The sequence below is a fragment of the Cnephaeus nilssonii genome (assembly GCF_951640355.1).
Source record: "Cnephaeus nilssonii genome assembly, chromosome: 12".
Classification (NCBI taxonomy): Eukaryota; Metazoa; Chordata; class Mammalia; order Chiroptera; family Vespertilionidae; genus Cnephaeus; species Cnephaeus nilssonii.
Window position 1 is genome coordinate 60565916 of NC_137083.1, and position 25132 is coordinate 60591047.

At 41.9% G+C, this 25132-nt stretch overlaps 1 long non-coding RNA gene across 3 annotated transcripts in view; it reads left to right on the forward strand.

The window, feature by feature from the left end:
* LOC307108168 overlaps positions 1-25132 on the forward strand; it is a 185377-nt gene that overhangs the window by 22799 nt on the left and 137446 nt on the right. For all 3 annotated transcript variants that reach the window (XR_013814285.1, XR_013814286.1, XR_013814287.1), the window contains exon 3: positions 1599-1694. This is a non-coding gene — a long non-coding RNA (uncharacterized lncRNA). The remainder of the gene's footprint in view (positions 1-1598; positions 1695-25132) is intronic.

The following is a 25132-nucleotide window of genomic DNA, read 5'->3' on the forward strand; positions in this document are numbered from 1 at the left end:
AAAACTATTTGACGCTTTTAAAATCAAGTAAACTTCATTGTATATGTTTGTTCTTAAAAGACATTCAAATTTTTGTTTGAAAGAAGCCTCATGACAGTAATTCTAAACAAAAAGTGTATATCTATTTGTTCATTGATATGTGGAATATAAAGAGAGCAAAAGCATGATTTACACCTTCCCTAACTTAAATACAGTTTTGGAAATCAATATATATATTTATTTATATGCATTAGAAAACAACAATTTTATTGGTCAGTAGACTTTGAATTTAGACTAAAAGTATTGAATATAGTTTAGGGGAGAGAATCAAGGAGGACGTTTCCTGTGAGATTAGCATAGGCTGACGTCAAGGCAGAGTTTCGCCATGTCATGTGAGCCCAGTGGAGTAACTGTCCTGGACTGAAGCAGTGTGCTTGTACTCGGAGAGAAAGTATGGACTCCAGGAAGACCTGGAGTTCCTTAAAGGTGTGGATTTGGTCCACTCGGCAGCAGAGGGCTCTTCTGATTTAGTACTCTATTGCCCTGTAGCAGTTGACCCCCAAATTTAGTGCTCAGAACACCCATACACATTAATGATCTCTAGCAGTTTCTATGGGGCAGGGACTTGGGCGCAGGCAGCACTATTGCCACATTCTGTTCCTTAGAAGCAAGCCAGTGCGTTCAGCCCACATTCCAGGGGAGGGCACTAGGTTCCTCCTTTCAGGGAGAGGGGTGTCAGAGTCTGGGAACACATTTTAAAACTACCACACTACACTGTCTGTGTTCTGAAGGAGAGGATTGATGGTACGATTTTGAAAAGGAAAAAAACATGGTGTCTAGCAGAAGATTAATCTGGTAGCAGTGTCAAAGATGACCTGAAGAAAGGGAGAAGGGGAGGGAGGGCTGGCGAGGTAATCCAGCAGTGACGTAGTGATGGAGTTAGTCCAGGGAGATGCGAGGGGGACAGGTAGGGCACATGCGGAATGCAGCAGAATGAGAGAGAGGGAAATGAGAGGCAGAAATGGTCTCCAGGCTTCCAGGTCTGAAGAAGGATCAGGCATGTAATAACTGGAAAGAGAAACCAGTTTTGAGGGGATCAGGGTGCTCGTTTGGTTTTAGACATTTAAGGGGGAATTCCCAGGCAGTTGAAACTATAGAACCAGGGCTCGAGTTGAAATGTCGAGCCAAAGAGAGAAAGTTCACATTTGTCATCCCAAATTGTTTAAGGGATGAGTCCGCAGATAGGCCAGAGCTTGGAGGCCCCAGCCTTTTGAGGGGAGGGGAAGGTGTGGTTTGGGGCATGATGAGCAGGAGCTAGATCTGTGGCCTTGGAGAGAGAAGAGCCAGCTGTGTTCCTGGCAGGAAGGAGAAGGTAGACTGATGCCGAGCGTCACGTGTTACAGAATCTGAAGAGAATGATGTTTGAAATGCATGCATTTGCCTGTCAGAATATTAGAGGTGACAGCACTTTAAGTGGAGTAGAACAATTTTGGAAATTGGATTATAACATTTAAAGTGATGATTCACTTTCTAAAAAGTGCTCGAGGTGGGAGGATGAGTGGCTGGCACGCCTTTCGTCACAGCTTTTGAGATCTTACACCCATCTCGCTTCCTTTTAGCACCACCAAGCCTCCCTGGAATGGCACTGCTACTCAGTTCTCGGCTGGAGGGAAGAAGCAGGATTTTACCTCTTGTTTTCAGGGAATCATTTAACAGTAAGTGAAATGAACGTACTTGATAATTTTTTTAACTTCACCTGTTGCTTTTAATTACTCTTAATCTGTACTCTCCCCCCAACCCCGTCAGTATGACTGTTCCAGATCAGATATCAGATGAGGGATCGCCTATTTTTTTCTCTCCCTTACCTCCCAATTTCAAGCATACGTCTATTATTTATCTGCTTTGTTAATTGAACTTGTAGGGATGCAATTAGTATTTAGTAAATACTAAAGTTAGTAACTGAAAATGTCAAGTAGTAACTAACAGATGGATTTTATCTTTTGTATCTATACATGTAATCGGTTTTCGGTTAGTAAAATAATGGTAAGATGTAACAAAAACAAGAAAATAGTTAAAAATCACTTTATATGACATAGTATATTTCAAGGTTTCTATAAGAATTTGAGATTAAATGGGCCAAAGAATTATGTAGGAAAACACTGACAAAACCAGAAATTAAATCTTGAGTTTCCTCTGCTATATGGTTAGGGGGTGGTGTTTTTTTCTGACAGGTTATTTTCTTTTAAGAAAAAAACTTTAGGTCCACCAGAGACTTAAAGAAATGAAATCAGCGTAACAACAGTAACTGTGGTTTCAAATTAAAGGGTAAACTTTATGCTGGGGAAAAAGAACTGCTGTTATCAGTTCTTTTTAGCACAGAAAGATATGCTCGTTCTTGGCAACATCATCTTTGAATAAATAGGGGCCTTGCTTGATTTCGCTTAGTTCTGCAGTGTGCCTGGGGGAGCTCTGGCAGAGGTAAAGGGTCAGAGAGCGGAGGGAAGGAAGAAGGGGCGTGAGGAAAGGCGGAGAGATTTCGGCACGGATAGCCCAGAAGATAGGTGAAGGTGGCGTGAAACAGAGCGTCACCGACTCTACACGTGTCGGCACAGCCATGGAGGTTCTCACGTGCCGTTTTCATTACACGCGTTAAGCTTTTTCTTTCTGTCAGTAGGTGTGAGCGGGAGGAACAGAAAAAAAGAGAACGAGAAAGGGTGTCTCAGGAGATCACTGATTGTGTTGTTTGTTTTCACAATTCAGGAGCTGGATATATTTGCAAAAATTATGACTTTTTTTTACTTGTATGTGGGCATCTGACAAAAACTTAATGTGGTTAATTGGTGTATTTTCCTTTTCCTGTCTCCCACCCATCCTGTCCTGTCCTCCTTCCCTTACGTTCTCCGGAACGCACCTCGGGCGCCGCCGGCAGCCCCAGAAGCTCCCTCCAGTGGCCTCTTCTGTTCCCAGTGCCCGACACTGGCTGGATTAATTGCCCCCGTCCCCGCCTCTCTGTCTCCAGAATGGCCTGGAATAACTCCATCACTGGGCTTCCACAGCTTGTTATATGAGCGGGTTTATGAGCTGCTTTCCCCTACTACACTGTGAGCTCCTCAGTAGGTGGGGTCCAGTCTTACTCATCTGGGTATCCCACATCTAATAAATGTTGAATAAACAGATGAGTGCTTTTCCTGTGCCTTGTGGTAGACACACCACGGTCCATCAGTGTGGCAGTGAAATCACCGAGCTTTGATGGTTAGGAGATCTGTGACAAGAGAGAGATACCACACGGGCCTTAAAGAATCGGTGTGGGGTGGCGGGGGGGGTGGGGATGGGGAGGGGGGAACAGCAATGAGTAAGGCACAGACCCTGGTCTCGAGGTGCTCCACTGAGGAGGTCCGTGATGGCTTGGGAGCAAGAAACAAGTCAGCGGTGCAGTGTGGTGAGGGTTGCCACAGAGGCCTCTTGTACAAGCACCTGGGAAGCATGTGATGCATTTGGCCTGGGGAGGCCTGGGGAGGCCTGGGAAGACTGGCCTTTGAGTTGAGTCTTCAAAAGTATGTAGTTGCTCACCATTCGGAGGAGGAGGAGCATCTGCCAAGCTGTAGAGGTTTGAGGATCCCGCTTTGAAAAGGTGAGAAGGAACATTTGAAGTTCATGAGTGTTGATGAGTGGGGAAATGAGATTGGAAGGAGCCGTGTGTGTGTGTGTGTGTGTGTGTGTGTGTGTGTGTGTGTATAAAGCTGGTAGCTGGTCTTTGCCCCAGTGGCTTTGAGGAACCATTGGGGGTTTTAAAATCAGAGGAATGGCACAGATTCGCATTTTAGTAAAATGCCTTGGAACAGTGTAAAAATTGGACTGGAAGGGAATAAACTAAAGAGAATAGACTGGTTAGGAGACCAGTGCAACAACAGTCCAGATGAGTGAGATGAAGGGCCTGGATTGAGAGAATGGAGATGTGGAAGAGAAGAAAAAGCGTAGAGTATGATTTTGGTGGGTAGAATTTGTGAGACTCAGTGACTGGAGCTACGTAGAGCAGTTGTGAGAGAAACGGGAGGACAGAAAACGTTTGTAGATTCTTCAATCCTCTAACCACTGGATGGGAGAGTAGAAAGGAAGCATTGGGTTTGGTTTGGACATTAGAAAATGGGGCATCCAAATGGTGGTAACCATCAGACAGCTGGAAATGTGACTGAAGTTTAGGACTGAAGAGAGGAGTGTGGAGTCAAGCATGGGTGAGTGGGTGAGGTCACAAAAGGGGAGCTAGCTGAGCAATGAGGGAGGGCCAAGCAAAGGACTCCAGGCACTGCAGCGCTCAACGGCGCACGCTCAGGAACAGACTGGCTAAGAACACATTCCTAAAGGGAAGTAGTGAATATCAAAGGTCACCAAGAGGTCAATTTGGGATGAGAAGAAAATTGAGGCCATTGGATTTGACCAAGTCAGAGGCTTTCAGTGAGAACAATTGTAACATAGTAGCATTAGAAACTTCAAGACCAAGTGGGGACCTAAACGAGTAGAGACGATGAGTATAGACTGCATTTTCATGAAAATGAATTTAGAGACATTACAGATAAAGGGTAGAGGGAAGGTCCTTTATTTTAGTACTAGAGGCCCAGTGCATGAAATTTGTGCACGAGTAGGGTCCCTAGAGGCTGCCAGCTACTGGCCAGGGCCTCCCTTCCCCCGACTGCTTGCTGCTGCTGGCGGCCAGGGCCTTCCTTGGCACCCGCCTTGGCCTGGTGACGCCCGCTCACCTCCACCATCCGGCCGTGGTCCCGCTCTTGTCGGGGCCCATCGGGGCCAGCAGTGCCTCCACTGGCGCTGGCTGCCAGCGCTGCGTTGCCAACACCTGCCATGTTCCACGCCGCCCCCTGGTGGTCAGTGCACATCTAACTCCCGGTCGGTCAAACTGCCCGTAGGGACAATTTGCATATTACTCTTTCAGTATAGATAAGTATTGCTTGATGTATGCTATGATGGTCTGAATGTGTCTACATATGGTTGGAACAGCCATTGTAGGAACTTAGAAAGAGAGCCAAGTAGGGCAAATTGTGGGCGATTGCCCAGGAACAAGGGCCTGGTTGAAGTGGAAAGCAAGTTATTCCACCAAACGGTAGTTACCTGATCTTTTTCCCATAGTGAGCACTCTGTGTAGTCTGGGAGCTGGAACAAGTAAACTGTGACATGATTATTTTACTAAGTAATCATTTTTCAAAAGAATTTATAATACTTTTTTTAAAAGTAGTACTTTTAAGTATTCTTTTTTGTATGATAAAATACACATACCATAAAATGGACCATTTTAACTATTTTTAGTGTACCGTTCTGTGTCTTTAAGTACATTCACATTCTTGTGCAACCATCACCACCATTCATTTGTGGTGATAAACTTTTTCATCTTTCCCAACTGAAACCCTGTACCCATTAATACTAACTCTCCATGCCCCCCCCCTCCACCCCAGGCAACCATCATTATACTTAATTAATGTGTCTATGAATTTGACTATTCTGGGAACCTGATATAAGAGGAATCATACAATATTTGCCCTTTTGTGACTGGCTTATTTCACTTAGTGTAGTGTCTTTGAGCTTCATCCATGTTGTAGCATGTGTCACAATTTCCTTCAGTGTTCTTAGAGTGTGACTCAAAACACACTTCTTTTTATCAAGAATACAGCTATTCCACAACTATTGTTAAGTTCTCAAGTTCTGCCACATTAGTTCTACACAGGGAAAGGGGAGGTAGAAGACAGGAATTCACTTTTAGTACCTATATCCCATTGACCACTGGTCAGGTGCTGAGTTAGTTGCAAATGCTGCATTTGACTCAATTCAGTCTTCACAACAGCTCTGTGGGGTGGAGATTAGGGTTTTCCTCATTCTAGAACTGAAGAAACTGAATTTTAGAGAGTTAAGTAGCTTGTACAAGGTCACACCGCTTGCAAGTTAACTGAGCCAGGATTCCAGTCCTGATCACCCTGATACCAGGCTCCCCGCGCTTCTCATGACCCTTCGTTCTCTAATTCTGTTACTCTAAAGGAGTCAAATCTCTCTTTTCTAGTCATTTATAGAGCAGTTATTTCTAGAACTCAGGACCTGCATGGAAGTCAGCCAGAGGGCTTTGGAGGCGTTAGCAGGCTGTGCTTATCTCGGCATCTTTGTTCCGTGTTGTGCTTTGAAAGCTTTGAGAGCATGACTGAGTTTTTTAGTTTCATCTCCATTCTGTGACCAATTGTTGGAGAGACCCAAAGTCTGAAGTTTGTGTTGACTTTAGAAAGTCATCCTCTGAGGCTCATTTCTGGAATGAGTTTAAAGAAGAAGAGTACCAGAAGCCAGGTTCAGTCTTAGAGTGGGTGCTTGGAAAAGGATAAGTGGTTTTCTGGGGTCATTAGAGTGGATCAGATTACCTTCTAAAGTAATGATGAAAACAAAGAATAAATAAAAGAAACTGTAAAACACCCTGCATTCTTCCTTCAGGCTAGTAATACCATATCTTCGATGACAGATCATTATTTTCTCTCGAATATTGACAGAATTAGAAAATTTCCAGTGGTACATTTAAGTGGTTTAGTGTCCAGGTGATTAGGAAGTGTAGAATCTCTTCTGCTTTATTACAGGGCTCTTCTCTTGTTCTCACTGCATCTATTTAAAAGCAACTAATTAATGGCCAGTGAAAAATTCCTCATTGTAAAGGTCATGGACAAAGCACATGCCCGGTTGCATTTGCCTACTTAGAGTCAGGGACTTAAACTGTAATCAGATGTTCAGCTTTATTGTTTTCTTCAAGTGTAAAGGAAAGAACAATGTTCAAGACACAGCTAAGGTATTTTTAAAGCATGCAATTTGTGACTCTTGCTGAGTCAGGTGAGTGGGTGATGCTGGCAGAGTTGTAGAAAAAAACTGACTTCTAGCAAGGAATGAGAACCCACGCTAAACTGAACAGGAGTGAGGCTGAGAATATGCTGAAGGAGAAGGAAGACTGAGTGGTTAGATGGGTGTCGGGTGCCTGAAGAGTGACTCAAAAGGACTAGCTCTGGGTCTCAAAGGGAAATGGACGTGCTCTCTTTACCTCGGGCCTTGAGAGAAGAGCCCAGCCGCGTCTGGGAGTGGAGGTAGGGTGGCCTAACAGAACGACTGACTCCCAATAATTTCTAGTCAGGGGGGAAATAATAATGTGGACGACCTAGGAGAGTCCTCTTAATGTTCTAGACCTACCATGAAACTGTGTATGGTGAGATTATTGTGCTTAAAACATAGTCTAAACCAGGGGTCCTCAAACTTTTTAAACAGGGGGCCAGTTCACTGTCCCTCAGACCGTTGGAGGGCCGGACTCTAGTTTAAAAAAAACAAACTATGAACAAATTCCTATGCACACTGCTAAGTCGGCTGCTAAGCAGGACCGGCAGCAGCGGCAAAAACACCCGGCGGGCCGGATCAATGTCCTCGGCGGGCCGCATGTGGCCCGCGGGCCGCAGTTTGAGGACCCCTGGTCTAAACGAATAGTATTTCTCTTCCCAAGGTGCACAGTGGTAAATGTCTTGGTGTATTTGAACAAACTGTCAGTCTGTTATTCACTAGAAGTACCCAGTAGGGGATTCTTGCTAGCAGACCAGAGTCAGGATACGATGTCTTCTCGGGACAAAACTCTGATGCATTTAATTTGACAAAACCAAGTGCCAAATCTCAGGGTGGGACAGGGAGCGTTGGCAGAAAAGTACCCTTTTTTTTTTACATAACATTTGATCCTTAAAGTTATTCTCTAATTATTATCACTCAGAAAATGGCCTCTTTAACCACAATAGGTTCAGGCGGGGTAGAGACCTGGAGTTTGTTTATTCATTTGAGAAGAAAGCCCAGGGGAGGCAATAGAATATAGTGTCTGAAGGTACGATAATGTTATGTGATTGTCCTGTAATGTAGTTGGAATCCTAAAGATTAGGATAGATTTGAGGTATAGAGGTTACATGATTCTAGTTTAACTGTCCTCTGGTTTTTGTTTTTATTATCTGCACTGTTAAGCTGTATGAAACTTAGTACAGTGTTCTCTAGTTTAAAGTGAAGCTGGGATTATTCTTTGATATGAGGCAATATCTCAGCTAGCTTTCTCACTCAGAAAAATTTACTCAGCAGATAACTGTGGACACGTACTAAATGCAAGTGCATTGCATGCTTTAAGCAGATACTAAAATGAATCAGAGACAGACATTTATTTCTCAAGTTGTCTGTCTGTTGAATGATGCTTGGGAACTTGCGTTCTGCAGTCAGATCCAACCCAAGTTCAGATCCTGGTTTTGACATGTACTATATATAAAACCTTGGAAAAGCTACTCAGTCTCTCTAAACCTTATTAGGCTATATATCTAGTACATGTCAACACCTTGATCTCTATAATAGTACCTATCTCACAGGAGTGCAGGAGGCCTAAGGAGAGAGATAATGGTTGTAAAGGATTCAGAACAGGAATTCCTCTGTAAACATTAGCAACACACACACAGACGAAGAGAATGTTATCCTGTGGGCTCATGGCATTATGACTTTGCTGGAAGTTCAGTGTTAGAGATACGACTTGGGGTGTTATCTATATGGAAGCAATCACCCAGACTGTATGACACTGAATGACGTCCCCAAAGGCAAACACAAGAAATAACAGGACAGAACCAAGAAATACTATTTTTTTAATCCACAAAAGTGGTCTAGCAATTATATTTCTTATTTTCTTTGATGTTTTGTTTGTATTACTTTCTGGTAACTCGGATGTTAAATGAGTTGAATCAGACTGATACCCATATGAAGATAACACATCAATTCTTTTGATACATGATTAGGGAGCCTGTTATGTTCACCTCCCATGGGTTCTAGCACTAGATCTAGTTTATCAGTGCTGAAAACATAGGAGGTTAAGGAGCCATTCTGATGACTGGCTCTCAAACTCAGGCGTTTGGCTGACTATTAAAGATAGGTGGCTGTAAATGTTTGAGGGTTTTCAGGCAAAATGGGTGAAACTACTAAATAATCCTTTCTTATAAAGAGGAAATATGCTAATTGACCCTCACGCTATAGCAAAGATGGTGGCACCCACAGCCAATAAGGAGGGAATATGCTAATTGACTGCCCCACCCTCAAAGATGGTGGCACCCACAGCCAATAAGGAGGGAATATGCTAATTGACTGCCCCACCCTCAAAGATGGCGGCGCCCACAGCCACAAGATGGCGGTGCCCAGTCCTCTCAGCCCCACCGGGGCGGCAGGCACGTGGCAAGGCTGAGCCTGCCCCACATGCCTGCCTCTGGAGTCCCCCAGACCCGTCAGCTCCCAGCTGCCCAGGGCCGCCCGAGGCTCAGGTAACCAGGGCCGGCTGAGGCTTGCACTGCTGGCAGTGGCAGCAGCAGAGGTGTGATGGAGTGTCGCCTTCCCGATTGCCAGGTTGCCTCCCACCCCTGAGGGCTCCCGGACTGTGAGAAGGGGCAGGCCGGGCTGAGGGACCCCCCTCTCCAGTGCATGAATTTTCATGCACCGGGCCTCTAGTCCTATGTAATAAAAGGCTAATATGCAAATTGTCCCCTTGACCAGTTCGACCAGGAGTTTGACCAGGGGGTGGGGCCGGCCGGCCAACCTTTTGCATCCCCTCCCCCCCGCCTGGCTGGCCCTGATCACCCCTATCAGGGCTGACTGGCTGGACCCTACCTGTGCACAAATTTATGCACCGGGCCTCTAGTTTGGTAAATAATAAAGAAGTGGCAGAGTTGGATTTCTTAGCTCACTATTTCCTCAGATATCTCAAATTAAATTATAAATATTTAATATCACTGATTACCCTGTGAGGTGATTTATTCTTTAAAAAGTTATGTAATACTTGATATGTGCAAAAGGTTATATAATTCTATAAATTAATAGTACATTATCAAGACATTAAAGATACTGTGTGACAAGGAGCTTAAATCATTTACTGTGTTATTATAGCTTAGTATACATTGGTCAGTCATTAAATATTTCTTGAATGCCAAATGTCTGGTGATGGGCCTGGGGTCCTTGTGGGTCAGTAGGTCCAGTATTTGGGGGGAAAAGCTGAACAAAGGGGTGTGAGGATGAGCTGGAACCCAGCAGAGTCTGGGACTGTCACCATGTCTAACCTAGAAGCGAGGAATGACTTCAGAGGGCAACAACTGTTGCTGTAGTTCCTCCTTTCAAATCTCAAGTAAATTCCTCTTTTGGCCAACTCTGACCTAGAACCACTTATAGAAAGGGAATTCTGGGAAATAGTTCCACCTTACCCAAGTTACTACAGTTCAAACCACATGTGTTCTTATACTTACTTGTTGTATTGTAAACAAGAGAGACATTCAGAATTATTTCTTCTTCGAATATATCAGGATATTTGAAATATCAGCATAATTAAAAAATAAAATTAAACCTGATTATACAATTATTTTTTCCATTAAACCATATGTTTATTTTTTAAAGCCATGAAATAACTTAAAAAAGGAGTAATATAATCTTTCTTCTTCTGTTGCAAGAAGGCATTCTTTTAATTTGCTAAGTTGGATCTTGTGCTAAAATTTTTTTTTTAATTGTCTAATATAGTGCCATCTAGTGATAAATAACTTATTTTCTAGTTAATGGAAATAGTTCACTATCACATTTGACTTTCTCATAAATCAAGAACTTATTTTTAATCATTCCTAACTCATAAGACATAGGGAGCTATTTTTATTTTATTTTTAATATATTCTTATTGAGTCCAGAGAGGAAGGAAGAGGGAGAGAGAGTAAAACATCAGTGATGAGAGAGAGTCCTGTATGCCCCACACTGGGGATAGAGCCTGCAGCCCAGGCATGTGTCCTCACCGGGAATTGAGCGGCGACCTCCTGGTTGATAGGTCTACGCTCAACCACTGAGCCACACTGGCTGGGCGGGAGCTATTTTTAAAATAAATAAAATATTTATAAATAATTAATGAGAAAAGTAAAAAGCTGGAAAAGATTTTTTTTATCCTTACTAATAGGTTCTATTTACTTTCTCCTCTATATCCATAATGAATCACTATTTGTCCATTTACTGGATTCCATTTGGATCCAGGAGAAAAATAATTTTTTGTTTATGAAAAGAATAGGATTATTTTGGAAATGTGATGTAGTGGAATGAGTACGGGCTTTAAAATCAGGCAGGCATGGGTTTGTCCTTTGGCCTTACTTTTCTTTGGTTTTGCCAGCACTGTTGTAAGAACTGATATGAGCTGAATCATTAAATATTCACAAAAACCTAATGAGGCATGTTACAAACGACGAAACCAAGGCTCGCAGAACAGTTTTGTTAGGGTGCTTATCTCATTGCTTTTTGGTTACTTGTGTGTTACCTGTTTTTCTAATACAGAGTGACCCTCTTCAGGGAAGGTCTTGTTCGTGTTTTCCCAGCACCTAGTGCATATTCAAACGTCCCCAATCCAGTTGATGAATATTTGTGGGGTTTTTTTCTTCCATGAATAGCCACAAGAACAATAGAAAATTAGACTGTTAGGTAAAATATCAGTGTTTTCTCTATATTTTATTTGAGTGAAAAATACATAATTAAAAAAGGGTGTGTGTTATACAGTTAGAAATTCTAGGTTCCATTCTCTGATTGGCCACTTAATTTAATTTTAATCTCAGTTACACAAGCACAGAATGCCAGTAGTCCCGGAGTTGTACAAGGCTGGTTGTAAAACTCAGCAGTCTCCCAACTCTCACCCTCCCCCCCCCCTCCCCAGGCCCTACTCTTGGAAGTTCAACTCTAAGATCTGATTCTTATTATTTACTTCCAAATCTCTAGATAGCCTGCTGCTCTTTCCGATTTTTAATATTTCCGTCTTAGGCAATACCTTTGACTTTTCACGATAGATGAAGAGATTTATCTTTCTTATGTGCCCTTACCCTATGAAGGGCCCTCCTTCATGCTCATTATAATTAAATTTTGAATAATAATCAGTGGTTATATTAGTAAAACTATAAAAACTTTCACAGCTGAAGCATATAATACGTGGTTACTTATTCTTTCCAACACAATTATTTTTTGTTTTCCTTGGTATTAATTGCTTTTTTGGAAAAGAGTTTGCTTAGATTTTATGTATTTATCACTTATTCATTCCTAACCTATTCCCCAAATGTCTAAATATAGTTAGGATATGTGACCAGTTTGGCTCTTTTGATAAAATATTTTGTCATTTATAGAATGAAGGGTCCAGATGACATGAAGACTTAGGCTACTTGTATCTCTAAAACTTTATGGCTCCATGGAACAGACACCTGGATATTTTGTGCTGTCATGTCATTCATTGGTGGACAACACTGCCAGCTCATACACAGCCTTCCTCTCGGACCTGGTGGTCTTTTCTTAGCTTAGTTGGAGCATCTCTGCTGCCTCCCAGAGGGGCTGGGGGACTCAGGGTCTGGCTGGCTGGAAGTGGAGCCGCATTTGTGTGTGATCAAGACTGCTTGTCAGCAAGAGCTCTGCCAAGTACAAATAATGAGCTAGAAATACCCTAGGTCCAGCCGGAAGATCAGAGATTCTTTGGTTAGGGAGAGTTACTTGAGTCTTTTGAGAGGTAGAGAGTACTCACCTTTTATAGTGAATATTCATGGAGAAGCAGAGTGGATAAAGTTGCCAGGGGTGAAAGACTAAATGGCATATGAGATATGAGTACACAATAATGAAAATCTTGTTTAAAGCAATAAAAAACAAAACCGAAAGATCCCTAGCAGGAGCTTCTCACAGATTGTTGTAGGAAATAATACTGGAGGTGTAAGTGTGAATGACCTAGTGATGCTTAGCTTTGCAGGTGTTTTGTTTACCTTTATCATAGATTAGTAGGTTTGTGAATAATGTCTGAGATGTTATTTTGGGGGATGTCATTGTTACTTTATGTAAATATAGAGGAAAAACTAGAGGACAGAATGAATCTGTATAGACATACTGGTTCCAGACAACCAAAGAAAGTGAGTATTGTAATACAGTGAGTCACATGCATTTTTTGGTTCCCCAGTGCATATAAAAGTTATGTTGATACTATACTGTGGTCTATTCAGTCTGCAATAGCATTATGTCTAAAAACAATGTACATACCTTAATTAGAAAACCATTTATTGCTAAAAGGTACTAACCATTATCCTAGCCTAAATTTATAAAATTTTTTGCTGGTAGAGGGTCTTACCTTCAATTTGTAGAAAATATGGTCCCTGCAAAGCGCAGTTAAGTGAAATGTGATAAAATGAGGTATGCCTGCCTGTACAACTTAATATTTGCTACAGAAGCTGTCATTCTGGACGGCTAGCACTAGGAGGCCACAGAGACCACGGTTCTAATGGACTTGGGTTTAGTCGTGCATCTTTCCTGTGGGAGTTGAAAAGGAAACCTCGGGTAGAAAGCCTGATGAAATGCAGTAAAAACTTCTTCAAATGCAAGATCACTTAAAATAATCAAAGATTAGTCATCCTATTTTTCATAATACAGTAAAAAATGAATCTAAGATAGGCAACACTACTTCTTTCTATGTTTGTGACATTGTAAATAAGTGAAGTCTGTATAATCACCTCTTTTTAAAATTGTAATTCTGGTGTTTAGTTCTTGAATCCCTGGATCCAGGCCCTGATTGCTTCATGCTGGGAAGATTTCAGTAGATTCCCAATGGATTACACTTTTGTCTCGTTTTCCTCCAGTCGATTCTTGTTAAAAAACAATAGTTTTTCATCAGAAATAGTTTTGATCATATGTGTCCTCTGATTTTCCAGTCAAATAGTATTCACATCCAAACCTTTTCATTCACTCATTCATCACATAGGTATGAGTGCCTTTATGCAACAAGACAGACACTTGTAGGTGTTATATTTGCTCATGCATTTTCTCAGTATTCTCCACAGAGTCTCTATTACAGCTAGATAAATATATCTATTCATTCCTAAATTTGTACCTTTCTGCCTTCAAACATAAACCAGCCTCTTGGTCATTTCATAATTCTCTTCTTTCAGAGCTGCTGGTTATTCAAACCTGATCTCCCTCAATGACTGTGTAATCTCTCAGCCTTTGTGATACTTATACTCCGTTAGATTAATTTATTTTTAGCTTTTCTCTGTTAAAATTTAAAAGTTGAAATTTGTGTATATGGTTGCTTAAGAATAAGGTGGTCTTTTTTCTTTATATTTCCTCTTAGTGCCAAATACAATATTCTGTAAAAGGGTAACACACACTTCCGGTAGCTTTCCCTGCAGCCTTTGTCCACTCTCTTCTTTTCTAGCAGAAACTCAGTTTTGTTCAAGAATCCACTCTTCTCTGTATGTCCATGTACTTTGAGGAAGATGGGCTGGGGCCCCAGACTCCACATCATTAAGGTTTCATTCTTGCCATTCGTGGGGCAGGAAGTTGGCTGGGTCAGGGGTTGGGGCTTTGCTGGTACGATGGAGGGGAAAGTGCATGTCCAGAATCATGTGGGGGAGTTTTTTAAATTAAAAATATACTTTCCACCCCCATATTCTGACCTGATCCTCTATTACTCTCATATTCCTTAATGATTTGTGATTGATTTGTTTGTTTTGTGGCCCAGAAGGAGGTGAGCACCCTGGCAGCCTGCCCTGTTTGGCTCCCCTCTGTAGCCTTTCCTATTAAAGTTCGTGATGGAACCATTTGTCCTGACACCTGATCCAGGGCTGCTGTGTCAGTGTTTAGTTCCTTTCCAACTGATTCTTCTATTTTGTGTTTACTGACATGGATTTAGTGGGATTTGTTAAAGAATTGTTTTTTAAATTATTAATAACTTGTCTTTTTTTTTCAGAGAAGGTTTGAGGCAATTCTACAGCAAAGATATGTAAAATAAAATAACATATAAACAGAAAATCAGCACTAAGGGAAAGTTTACAAATATATTGATTGATTTTGATTCAGATTTGGTTCTGGTGGGTTTTTTTAATTAAAATATAATTTATATACAACATTGTAGTAGTTTCAGGTGTATAAGATAATGAAATGATCTCCACAATAAGCTTAGTTAACATCTGTCACCATATACACAGGTATTTTTTGTGAGGAGAATTTTTAAGATACACTCTCCTAGCTAATTTCTAGTATGTAATGCAGTATTATTAACTACTAGAGGCCTGGTGCATGAATTCGTGCACGGGTAGGGTCCCTCAGCCTGGCCGATCGGGGTGTCTCGCCCAGTCCTGATCAGGGCCCGGCCAGCAGGGAGGGGCCTCTGGAGGTTCTGATTGGGGCTGGCCAGCCGGGGGGATGGGCCACAGGAGGTTGGCTGGCTGCCCGGGGTCGGGGGGAAGGAGCTGTGAGAGGTTGGCTGTGGGAGCATTGAGTGTCTGCCCCCAGTGCACATCGTAGCGCCTGGTCAACTGGTCGTTCCAGTCATACAGTCTAAGGGTCACTTAGGCTTTTATATATATAAACTAGTGGCCCGGTACACAAAATTTGTGCATGGGCAGGTGTCCCTCAACCCGGCCTGCACCCTCTCCAATCTGGGACCCCTCGGGGGATGTCTGACTACCGGTCATCTCTCTTAGCAATCCAGGACTGCTGGCTCCTAACTGCTCACCTGCTACCTGCCTAATAATCACCCCTAACCACTCTGCCTGCCGGCCTGCTTGCCCCCAAATGCCACCCCCCGCCAGCCTGCTTGCCCCCAACTGCCCCCCCCCGCTGGTCTGATTGCCCCCAACTGCCCCCCCTGCCAGCCTGATCGCCCCTAACAGCTTCTGCCTTGGCCCCGCCACCCTGGCTTTGTCTGGAAGGACGTCCAGAAGGTCTCCCGGTCTAAGTAGCATATTACCCTTTTATTAGTATAGAAGATAATCACCACACTGTATATTATATCCCCATAACTTCCTCATTTTATAATTGGAAATTTGTACATTTTGACCTCATTTACCCATTTAGCCCACCCTCCCACTCTCCCCATTAGCTCTCAGAGTTCTTTTTTTTTAGTTTTTGTCTTGCTTTTTTAAATTGCTATTTTAAGTGGTAGCTTTTTCTATTAAAATTATTAAAAGTGTTTTTGGCTTTTAGGTATTATACTATTCTCTGGATGTTAACCTTATAAATATCAACATTGATGACCTTATTTTTATTAGTTTAATAGCTTTCCTTCATAATTCTCTTTAGAAATAAAGTGTTTTCTACAATTGTCACTTGGAGATAAGGACAATTTTGTCACTTCATTAAAATTTTTATATCTCAGTTCCTTTCTTTTAGTACATTACTAGGATCTCTACCTTATTGAATAAAAGTGATGATTGTAGTCACCTTGGTCTCATTTCCTGGTTTTTAAAGGAAATCCTTTTATTATTTAGTCATTAAGTATGATTTTATTTTAGGATTTTGTTAAAGAAGTTCTTTTCTATTCTTGATATGCTAGAATTACTTTTCAAAATCACGAGTGGTGGTTAAAGAATTAACGAAACCATTTCTCATTCTCTAAGGACAAATCTGACCTTGGATGAACTTCTTACTCATTTCCTCTAAATCCTAATAAAAGTGGAAAGTCAACCATGTTACTAGGCAACATTGCATATGGTAAAAGGGATCTTTATTTGGTAGATGTACCAGCACTGGGAGGAACTACACATGAACCCTACATTCTTGGTTAGAAGCAATAGCTTTGAGCACCCCTGGGAGCACATTTCAGAGATGGGTGTAAACTTTGTGGGGACCCTGGAAGCTGTGGCTTGGGCCAGTGAGGTGTATTGGGTTCTGTTTGGGACAAAAGGCTTCTAAGCTAGCTTGACTCTGCACCCTGTGATTCTCATTTCCTTGCACCTGAGCTCTCATTTAAATGCCAAAGAGAACTTTCTGGACTCCTGGAAAAGCTCTTCCCATGAAGAGAAACACTTGAGACTGCCCTGCTGGGATGCTGTGTTTTCTTATGCTTTCTGAGTAGATGGCTGCTGTGTGTGGCCCTTGGTAATTGACTAGCTTAGAATGTGTAGTGAGAAGTCCCATGTGGGCATTGCACCATGCATTCATTCAAAATGCAGAAATAAAGTGTTTACTGGGGCTGATCAAAGTTTATAACTCACTTATAACCTTTAATTTCTAATTTTTATTTATTGGAAAACTCATTTTCATTAACTATAATCCCATCTAATAAAAGAGTAATATGCAAATTGACCATCACTCCAAGACACAAGATGGCCACCCCCATGTGCTCAAAGATGGCTGCCCCCATGGGGACACAAGATGGCCGCCACAAATATGGCCTGCAGGGGAGGGCAGTTGTGGGCAGTTAGGGGTGACCAGGCCAGCAGAGGAGGGCAGTTGGGGGTGGCCAGGCCAACAGAGGAGGGCAGTTGTGGGGGGACCAGGACAGCAGGGAGGGCAGTTGGGGAGGACCAGGCCTACAGGGGAGCACAGTTCGGGGGGACCCAGGCCTGCAGCGGAGGGCAGTTGGGGAGGACCAGGCCTGCAGCAGAGGGCAGTTGGGGGGGACCAGGCCTGCAGGGGAGGGCAGTTGGGGAGGACCAGGTCTGCAGGGGAGGGCAGTTGGGGGGGACCGGCCTGCAAGGGATGGCAGTTGGGGGGGGGACCAGGCCTGCAGGGGAGGACAGTTGGGGGTGACCCAGGCCTGCAGGGGAGGACAGTTGGGGGCGACCAGGCCTGCAGGGGAGGACAGTTAGAGGCAATTGGGCCAGCCGGGGAGCAGTTAGGCATCGATCGGGCTGGCAGGGGAGTGGTTAGGGGGTGATCAGGCTGGTAGGCAGAAGCTGTTAGGGGCAATCAGGCAGAGGCAGGCAAGTGGTTGGGAGCCAGCAGTCCTGGATTGTGAAGGGATGTCCAACTGCCCGTTTAGGCAGGCCTAAATGGGCGATCGGACATCCCTCAAGGGGTCCCAGATTGGAGAGAGTGCAGGCTGGGCTGAGGGACACCCCCCCTCCATGCACGAATTTCGTGCACTGGGCCTCTAGTTAATAATATAAGTTAAAACTTATAAAAATAAATATATACAATATACCTTTCTTTTTTGTTAGAGTTTGTATATGTTTGCCAACCCAAAAATATGTTTGCTACTAAAAATTGTTTGACAGCTAATGTTTTAGACCTGTGTGGCCCAATGGGTAGATATTATCTCTCCTAATATAGCTATTAAAATTAAAATGAAATGTGGTTAAAAATTCAATTTCTTGGTTGTACTAGCCTCATTTCAAGTGCTCAATAGCCACAGGCGACTAGTGGCTACCATATTGGACAGGATAGATGTAGAACATTTTCATCATTGCAGAAAGTTCTGTTTGATACTTTCTAGGTTTTATTGTTTATTCATCTAGATTATCAGAGAGCTTTACATTTTTACTGTATATGTTACATACTATAAGAAACTGCTGGATGAACCAATTAGGATCTCTCTCAGGGACAGTATTGAAGACCCTAGTGTATTATTTACAAAATAATTTGCTAGGGAAATATTTCTCAGATTTGCATACTAGAACAAATTCTGTTTCTCCTGAGATATACTAATCCATCATGGCCTGTGTGAATTTTGTAATTGTTTTTCTCTTTTTGTTTTATCAAATAGATAGTGTAGGGCCACATTTATGGCCAAAGTTAAGAAACCTCTGGCTGCATGCTTATTTTTTCTTTCTCTGAATTTTTATATTTATAAAATAGGATTTTACTGTAATGTCTTAATTTTTATAGGCTGTCTCAAATGCTTTGTTGAAAGGAGGCAAAGTATCTATAATAATAAAAACATAATATGCTAATTAGACCGGACAGCCGAACGACCTTCCGGATGTCCTTCTGGACGAAGCCACGGCGACGGGGGCCAAGGCAGAGGTCATCACTTAGGGGCGATCAGGCAGGCAGGCAGAGTGGTTAGGGTTGAGTAGGCAGGCAGGTGATCAGTTAGGAGCCAGAGGTCCCAGATTGCGAGAGGGATGTCTGACTGCTGGTTTAGGCTCGGTGGGATTGGGCCTAAACCAGTAGTCAGACATCCCCTGAGGGGTCCCAGATTGTGAGAGGGTGCAGGCCAGGCTGAGGGACCCCCTCCCTCCCGTGCATGAATTTCGTGCATCAGGTGACTCACTGTTCACCTGTCATGTTCAGTTTTACTCAGTTTTCTAAAATGTTTCGGATTTTCAAAATAATGTTTGAAGAACTCTCTTACTTAAAGTAGTTTTTAAAGTTTTCAGGCATTTTTGTATTGGGAGGGAAATTCAACTAAGAGAATATTTGAGTATTTGAGCTGGTGAACCAGGTCTTTAAATAAATCAAATAAATCGGGGAGAATGCTGTTTTGTTTCTCTACGGAAACATATCTTTTGGGTAGCAGGAAATTTAATTCTGGGCATTTATATCTGTTCTCAGTATAAAAACCCACAGTGCTTTTCTCTTTTTCCCCCATTCTATTCTGGAACTTAGAAGCAGGTCAACATGATACATGTCTTTTACATTTTTATAGCTTTTCTTGGTTCTGAAAACAGTTAAAGCAACTTACATATATCAGGCCAAAAGGTAAAGTAATTTTATAAAAGAATAAAATCAACCTCATCTAAAAGAAGCTGAAAGATTAAGTACTCCCATTTGTCAGTGCTCAGTAGGTTTGGGTCATACTTTTTATTTGACTTTTTCTGCTTGCTCAAGTGAGTGAAAAAAAGCACAGAATTATATCGTTTTCATGTACTGACAACCGGAAGCATATAAACATCTGCAGAAACCAAACATTTCCTGGAACTAAACTTGAGCAGAAATTTATCACGTGAATCTTTGTTTAAAGAACCCAGTGAAAAATATCTTCAACCACAGTTATGTAAAAGACCCAGGAGTGCCGTTCACGTGGATTCGGTTCTCCAGAGGCAGAGTCGAGGAGTCTGCAGAACATGCTTGAGGTGCGTGTGCTGACTGCAGGGGGCCGGGCGCAGGGCCGGCGCGGAGGGCTCAGGGCCAAGCATGCGCAGCCTCTGCTGGTTTGAAGCCATACTCGGGAAAGGAGCTTAGAAAATCACGATTGTCCATAGTACCTATTGATTGTTTTTTCTCTAAAATAGTAGGTATTGAGATTTTATTTATTCATCTCACGGCAAACACCTGCAGTTGGAGATATTTTATTTTGGAGATTAATGTAAAGCTTTTAAGCTTCGAAGGAAGCAAGCCACCTTTTTCATGGAATTTTAAGGGTTGGGCTTCTAGTTTTGCCCATTCAAAAGTCTAGTTCACTTCAGAGTGAAGAAAATGGAATCTATTTTTTTAAGGAGCTTGTGCTTAATTCCATAACAGGAAGTAATGTAAGACTTCACAACTTCAGGTGACATGGAAGAAACAACTTTCGCCTAAAATATTTGAGGGACAGATACAACAAACTATCATCTTTTGAAAACCTCAACTGAAAAACTTGAGTTTGGTCATCATAGTGCAGTTTCTTTGAAGAATGTTTGTATCCCTTGAGCCTACGGGGCTGAGTTAACTGAAACACTTTAAAACACTAGCCTGTCTATAGGTTTAAGACAGATCTTTCCATGTTTACTATATACAACAGTTCTGTTATAGGTGTTAAGTATTAGTTCCTTATTCTGGTAAAAACTGACCAAGTTCTGCTTCTTAAGACTGAGTCACACCAAGCCAACATGTAAAAGGGTGCACTGGTGGGTTTTAGGAAGGTGTCTTAGGAGGTTTAGAAGTCTGGTGCTGTATATCTACCATACAAAGCTATTACAGGATTACATATGATAATGTGGATAAAATACCTGGCACATAATAGGTACTCAATGTTGCTTTTACATTCTCTCATGTTATTGATGATGGCCATAGACACAGTTCTAGAATTTTTATTCTAGGTCATACACATTTAGGCATGTTGGGATTGATCCTGATTCTAGTAGAGTTCTTTTATATTAACACTTAAGAGCACTAATAGCATGTGTTGAAAGTGTAGTTTCTATTCAGTAAATTATAGGCTGATAATAACTCAGGAAATAATGCAAATGGTTTGGAATTTCTTGGTGAAACGAGACAAGATTTAACAATGTTCAAGAGTTGAATAATTGTATCAGAATTCAACTTTTCTCCAGCTTTATCTGTTCAGCACATAAAGATATGTTGCACTGATAAAGTACTCCTATGTGGAATCCACTGAGAACCAGGTGGAGCCCTGGAGTCGGAGGATTAGAAGTGTGCAGACTGGTACAGCCAGTCAGAGTCAGGGAAGACAGGCTTACTCATGAAAAGGACCTTGAAATCATTGGCTATAGGCTGAGAAATGCCTTTGGGAGCATGAAGGCAATTATGATATACCTGAGAAGTTTAAAGAAGAACTTTGTGAAAAGAGAGCAGCCACAACTAGGCTCTCGGTCACTGTTCTTCCTACCACCCAGTTTAAGCCTGTGCATGGCTATAAGGTCTCCCTGCAGGCCGTGCAGCGAACAATATAATGCTGAGAGCTCAAGAGGGAATCTGTGAGGACAGCACTAATGAATAAACATACATCTCCCCAAAGGAGGAAGTGATCGAGTGGTTGCAGTGTAATTTGAGGGAGTTGGTATTGATAATTGAGACCCAGATGTCATATTTAAAAATATTCTACTTAACTCTTAAAGTTAGCAACATTTGTGTAATATAGGAAAACTAAAATGTCAATGGGAAATGTTATGAATGATAAAATTATATGAAGACTGCAAATTACTGTACAAAATTTGATTCTAACTGTATGGCCCATGCTCTTCAAGAGCGTGCTGTTAAGAACAGTGGTGCCTGGAGATTTAGTTAAATTACCTACACACTATATTTTCAACCATTTGTTCAATTCATTAAATATATATCGGAGACCTGTTACCCCCAGGCATTTTCTTGCCCTTGGAGGAATACGAAACAATAATTTCTTTCCTTATGAAGCTTATATAGAGGGAAGATAGGAAAAGGTGGTGGAGGTACCAAGTGGGGTGATACGAATGAATGAATGATTGAATGAATATAAACAAAAGTCAGGGGAAATGGATAGAAAGTGTAATGGTGGTGATGAGCTGTTACATGAAATAGCGTGGCCACACGACCCCTGACTGTTTGGCACTTGAGTAAAGGCCTGAAGTCAGTGGGGAGCATGCCATGCAGGTGAAGAGAGAACAGTAAGTGCAAAGCCCCTGGCAGGAGTGTGTTTACAGTCCTGGAGGAGCATCCGAGAGAGCAGTCGGGTAAGAGGGGGGGTCAGCAAGGGAAAGAATGGTAGCTGATGAAGGAGAGATGTTACCTGGGGCCAGATACGGACCTTGTAAAAGGCCTTTGTGATGCTCTTTACTCTGAATGAGAAGGAAACAATTGGTGGGTCTTGAGCAGAGGAGGGGCACTGTTGTCATTTTATTAATAGGACTCTGGCCTTTTGTTTTGAGAACAGTGTGCAGTGAGGCAAGGGAAGAAGCAGCTGGCAGGCTATTCAACCATCCATATGGAGTGATGGAGGCTCAGATGGCAGTATGGCGGAGTAGGGAGAAGAAGTTAGAATTTAGATATGTATGTATGTTAAGATAGAGCCAACAAGATTTACTGATGGATTGGAGCTGGGGTGTGAGGAAAAGAGAAAAGTCAGGGAGGACTTGGAGGATTGAATTATCATTTAAAGAGATGGGAATCCTAGAGGAGTATCAGTCTTAGAGGGAAAACATCTTAGAGAGGAGTTTGGCCTGGGGCACGTGAAGTGTGAAATGTCTATTACACATTTAAGGACTATGTCAAGTAAGCAGCTGAAAATATGAGTCTTGAGTTCAGGGGAGCTCTTATCATTGGTATTTTAAGTGATAAGACCCCTGAGATGGCCCCAGGGGAGGGAGTATAGATAAAAAATAAGTTTGAGAACTGAGACCTTGGGCCACTCTAGCATTAAGAGGGTGGGATAATGAGAAACCTAAGAAGAAATGGCCCGTGAAGTAGTGGCAGAGTCAGAAGAGTGTGATGTCCTGGAAACCAAAGAACGTTTTAAAAAAGGGTTGTAATCAGCTGTCAGATACCACTGACAAGTCTAGGATGATGAAAACTGATCATTACATGTAGTAAAAATGGTCTCTGATGCTTTTTACCCAGATGGCTTTGAATGAATTACCTGCCTCATAGGGTGGTTGTGGGGAACTGTTTAAAAAGCGTCTGCCTCACTCCATCGGTTGTATAGTTCAGGGTGGATGTCATTGGTGACTTTAACAAGAGTAGTTTTCAGGGGATCCATGGGCACAAAAGCCTGATGGGAATGGTGGGTTCGAGTGAGAAGGGGAAGAAAGAATGGGAGACGGCAGATAGAAAAACGGGATGTTTATCCATGGGAATGTGGGGTCAGGAGAAAGGTTTTTTTCTCTCTGTGGTTGGGAGAAAGTACACACTGTATATGCTGATGAGAACCATCCTGTATAGAGGATAAATTGATGATGTAGTTGGATAAGGATTGTGAGGTGTTTGGGTCGTAGACCCAAGTTGACTGAAATAACGAGATTTGTCCTTTGTTTCCCACCCTCTCCTTCTCAGTCTTTCACTCATTTGTTTACCAAATAGTTACGTATTAATGGTTCACAAGGTGCCAAGGACTGAAGTAAGTTCTGGGTAGAGGATGATGATTAAGGGATGAATTAAATAGAAATGATCTCTACACTCTCTTGAAGCTTTTAAATACATTTTTATTGATTTTGGAGAGTAAGTGAGAGGGCGAGAGAGATAGAAACATCAATGATGAGAGAGAATCATTGGTCGACTGCCTCCTGTGCACCCCACACTGGGGATCGAGCCCGCAACCTGGGCATGTGCCCTTGACCGGAATTGAACCGTGACCTCCTGGTTCAAAGGTTGATGCTCAACCACTGAGCCACACCAGCCAGGCTCTCACGAAGCTTTTATTGTCTGGTGGGGTTAGGCTTTCTAAAAATACCAATAAGTAAATATAGACTGTGATGAAAGCTTAGCAGGAAAAGTACAGAGTATTTTTGAGAGAAAGAATACCATCGTGTGATTTAGACTGGCAGCATTAGGAGACCTCCCAGCTATAAATGGTGGCCATGATTGAGAGGAGGAAGGGTGTTCCATGTAGAGGGAACAGAAGATGCAGAAGCTCTGGGGCAGGGGACAACTGGTGCTTTGAGGATTTTAGAAGGTGGCCAGTGTGGCCTAAGAGGTAGGCAGGAACCAGGTCTAGCAGAGCTTTCTTGGCCATGAAGATTTTAGATTATATCCTAGGAGCAATGGGAAACCATTGAAACGTTTTAATGTAGGAAATGACATGATTCAATTTGCATCGGGGAAAAAAAACAGCTGCTGTGTCATGGTCAATGGATCAGTGGGGGCAACAGTGGAGAAAAAAGAATACCAACTTAGGCAAAATGATAGTATCTGTGGAAATATGTAGACTGAAATAGTTTTTCTATGAAAACAATAGAATTGAGAATATCCTCCTTTTAGCATAATTTGCTTTGAGTTTACCAGGTTTCTCAGCAGCTGTGAAAAGAGTATTTTCTTGTTAAAAATAATACCAATACAGAAGAGTCAGATGAAGGTATCAGTGATTTCAGATTATTTAACAAAAAGATGAAAATATTATTTACCAAAAATTGTGATAACTGTGAAAAATAATAAGACCATATCAATCTTTTTGTCCAGAAAAACTACTAGTGACACAATATTAGAGATAGAATCTAATAAGAACAGAAGAGGACATGAATAAGTACCAAGAATAATCTGTTTATATTTTAAATGTTCATATAATATACAGAAACCTTAAAATTTTTGCATTGATGTAGTGAATGTACCTTATTTTCATTTTTTAAAATAAAGTAAATGTAATAACAGTTTATTGGTTAAATATTTCAAAAGTTCCCTTTTCCACTTTCAAAAGTATCTTAGTTTGCATGATAAATTATATGGTTAGAGATAGAGGATCTCTATCAGTTGAGGGTCAGACTGGTAAAAAAAGTGGTCAAGTTTTAGAACTGGATGCATAATTTATTGTGCTGATTTAGGCTTTTCCCCAATGAGATTTCTTAAAGCAGAAGGGCAGTTTTAATACCAAGTATTGCTATCGCAGGTCACCCACAACTTCAGGGCCATGAATTAACTTGTTGTGAGTCTTCACTTTAGAAAGAAAGAGAGAGAGAGAGAAAGAGAAAGAAAAGGAGAAACAGAAGTTATTCTCTGTCTAGACAATCTATTCGGGAGCATTCTGTCTTGGTTG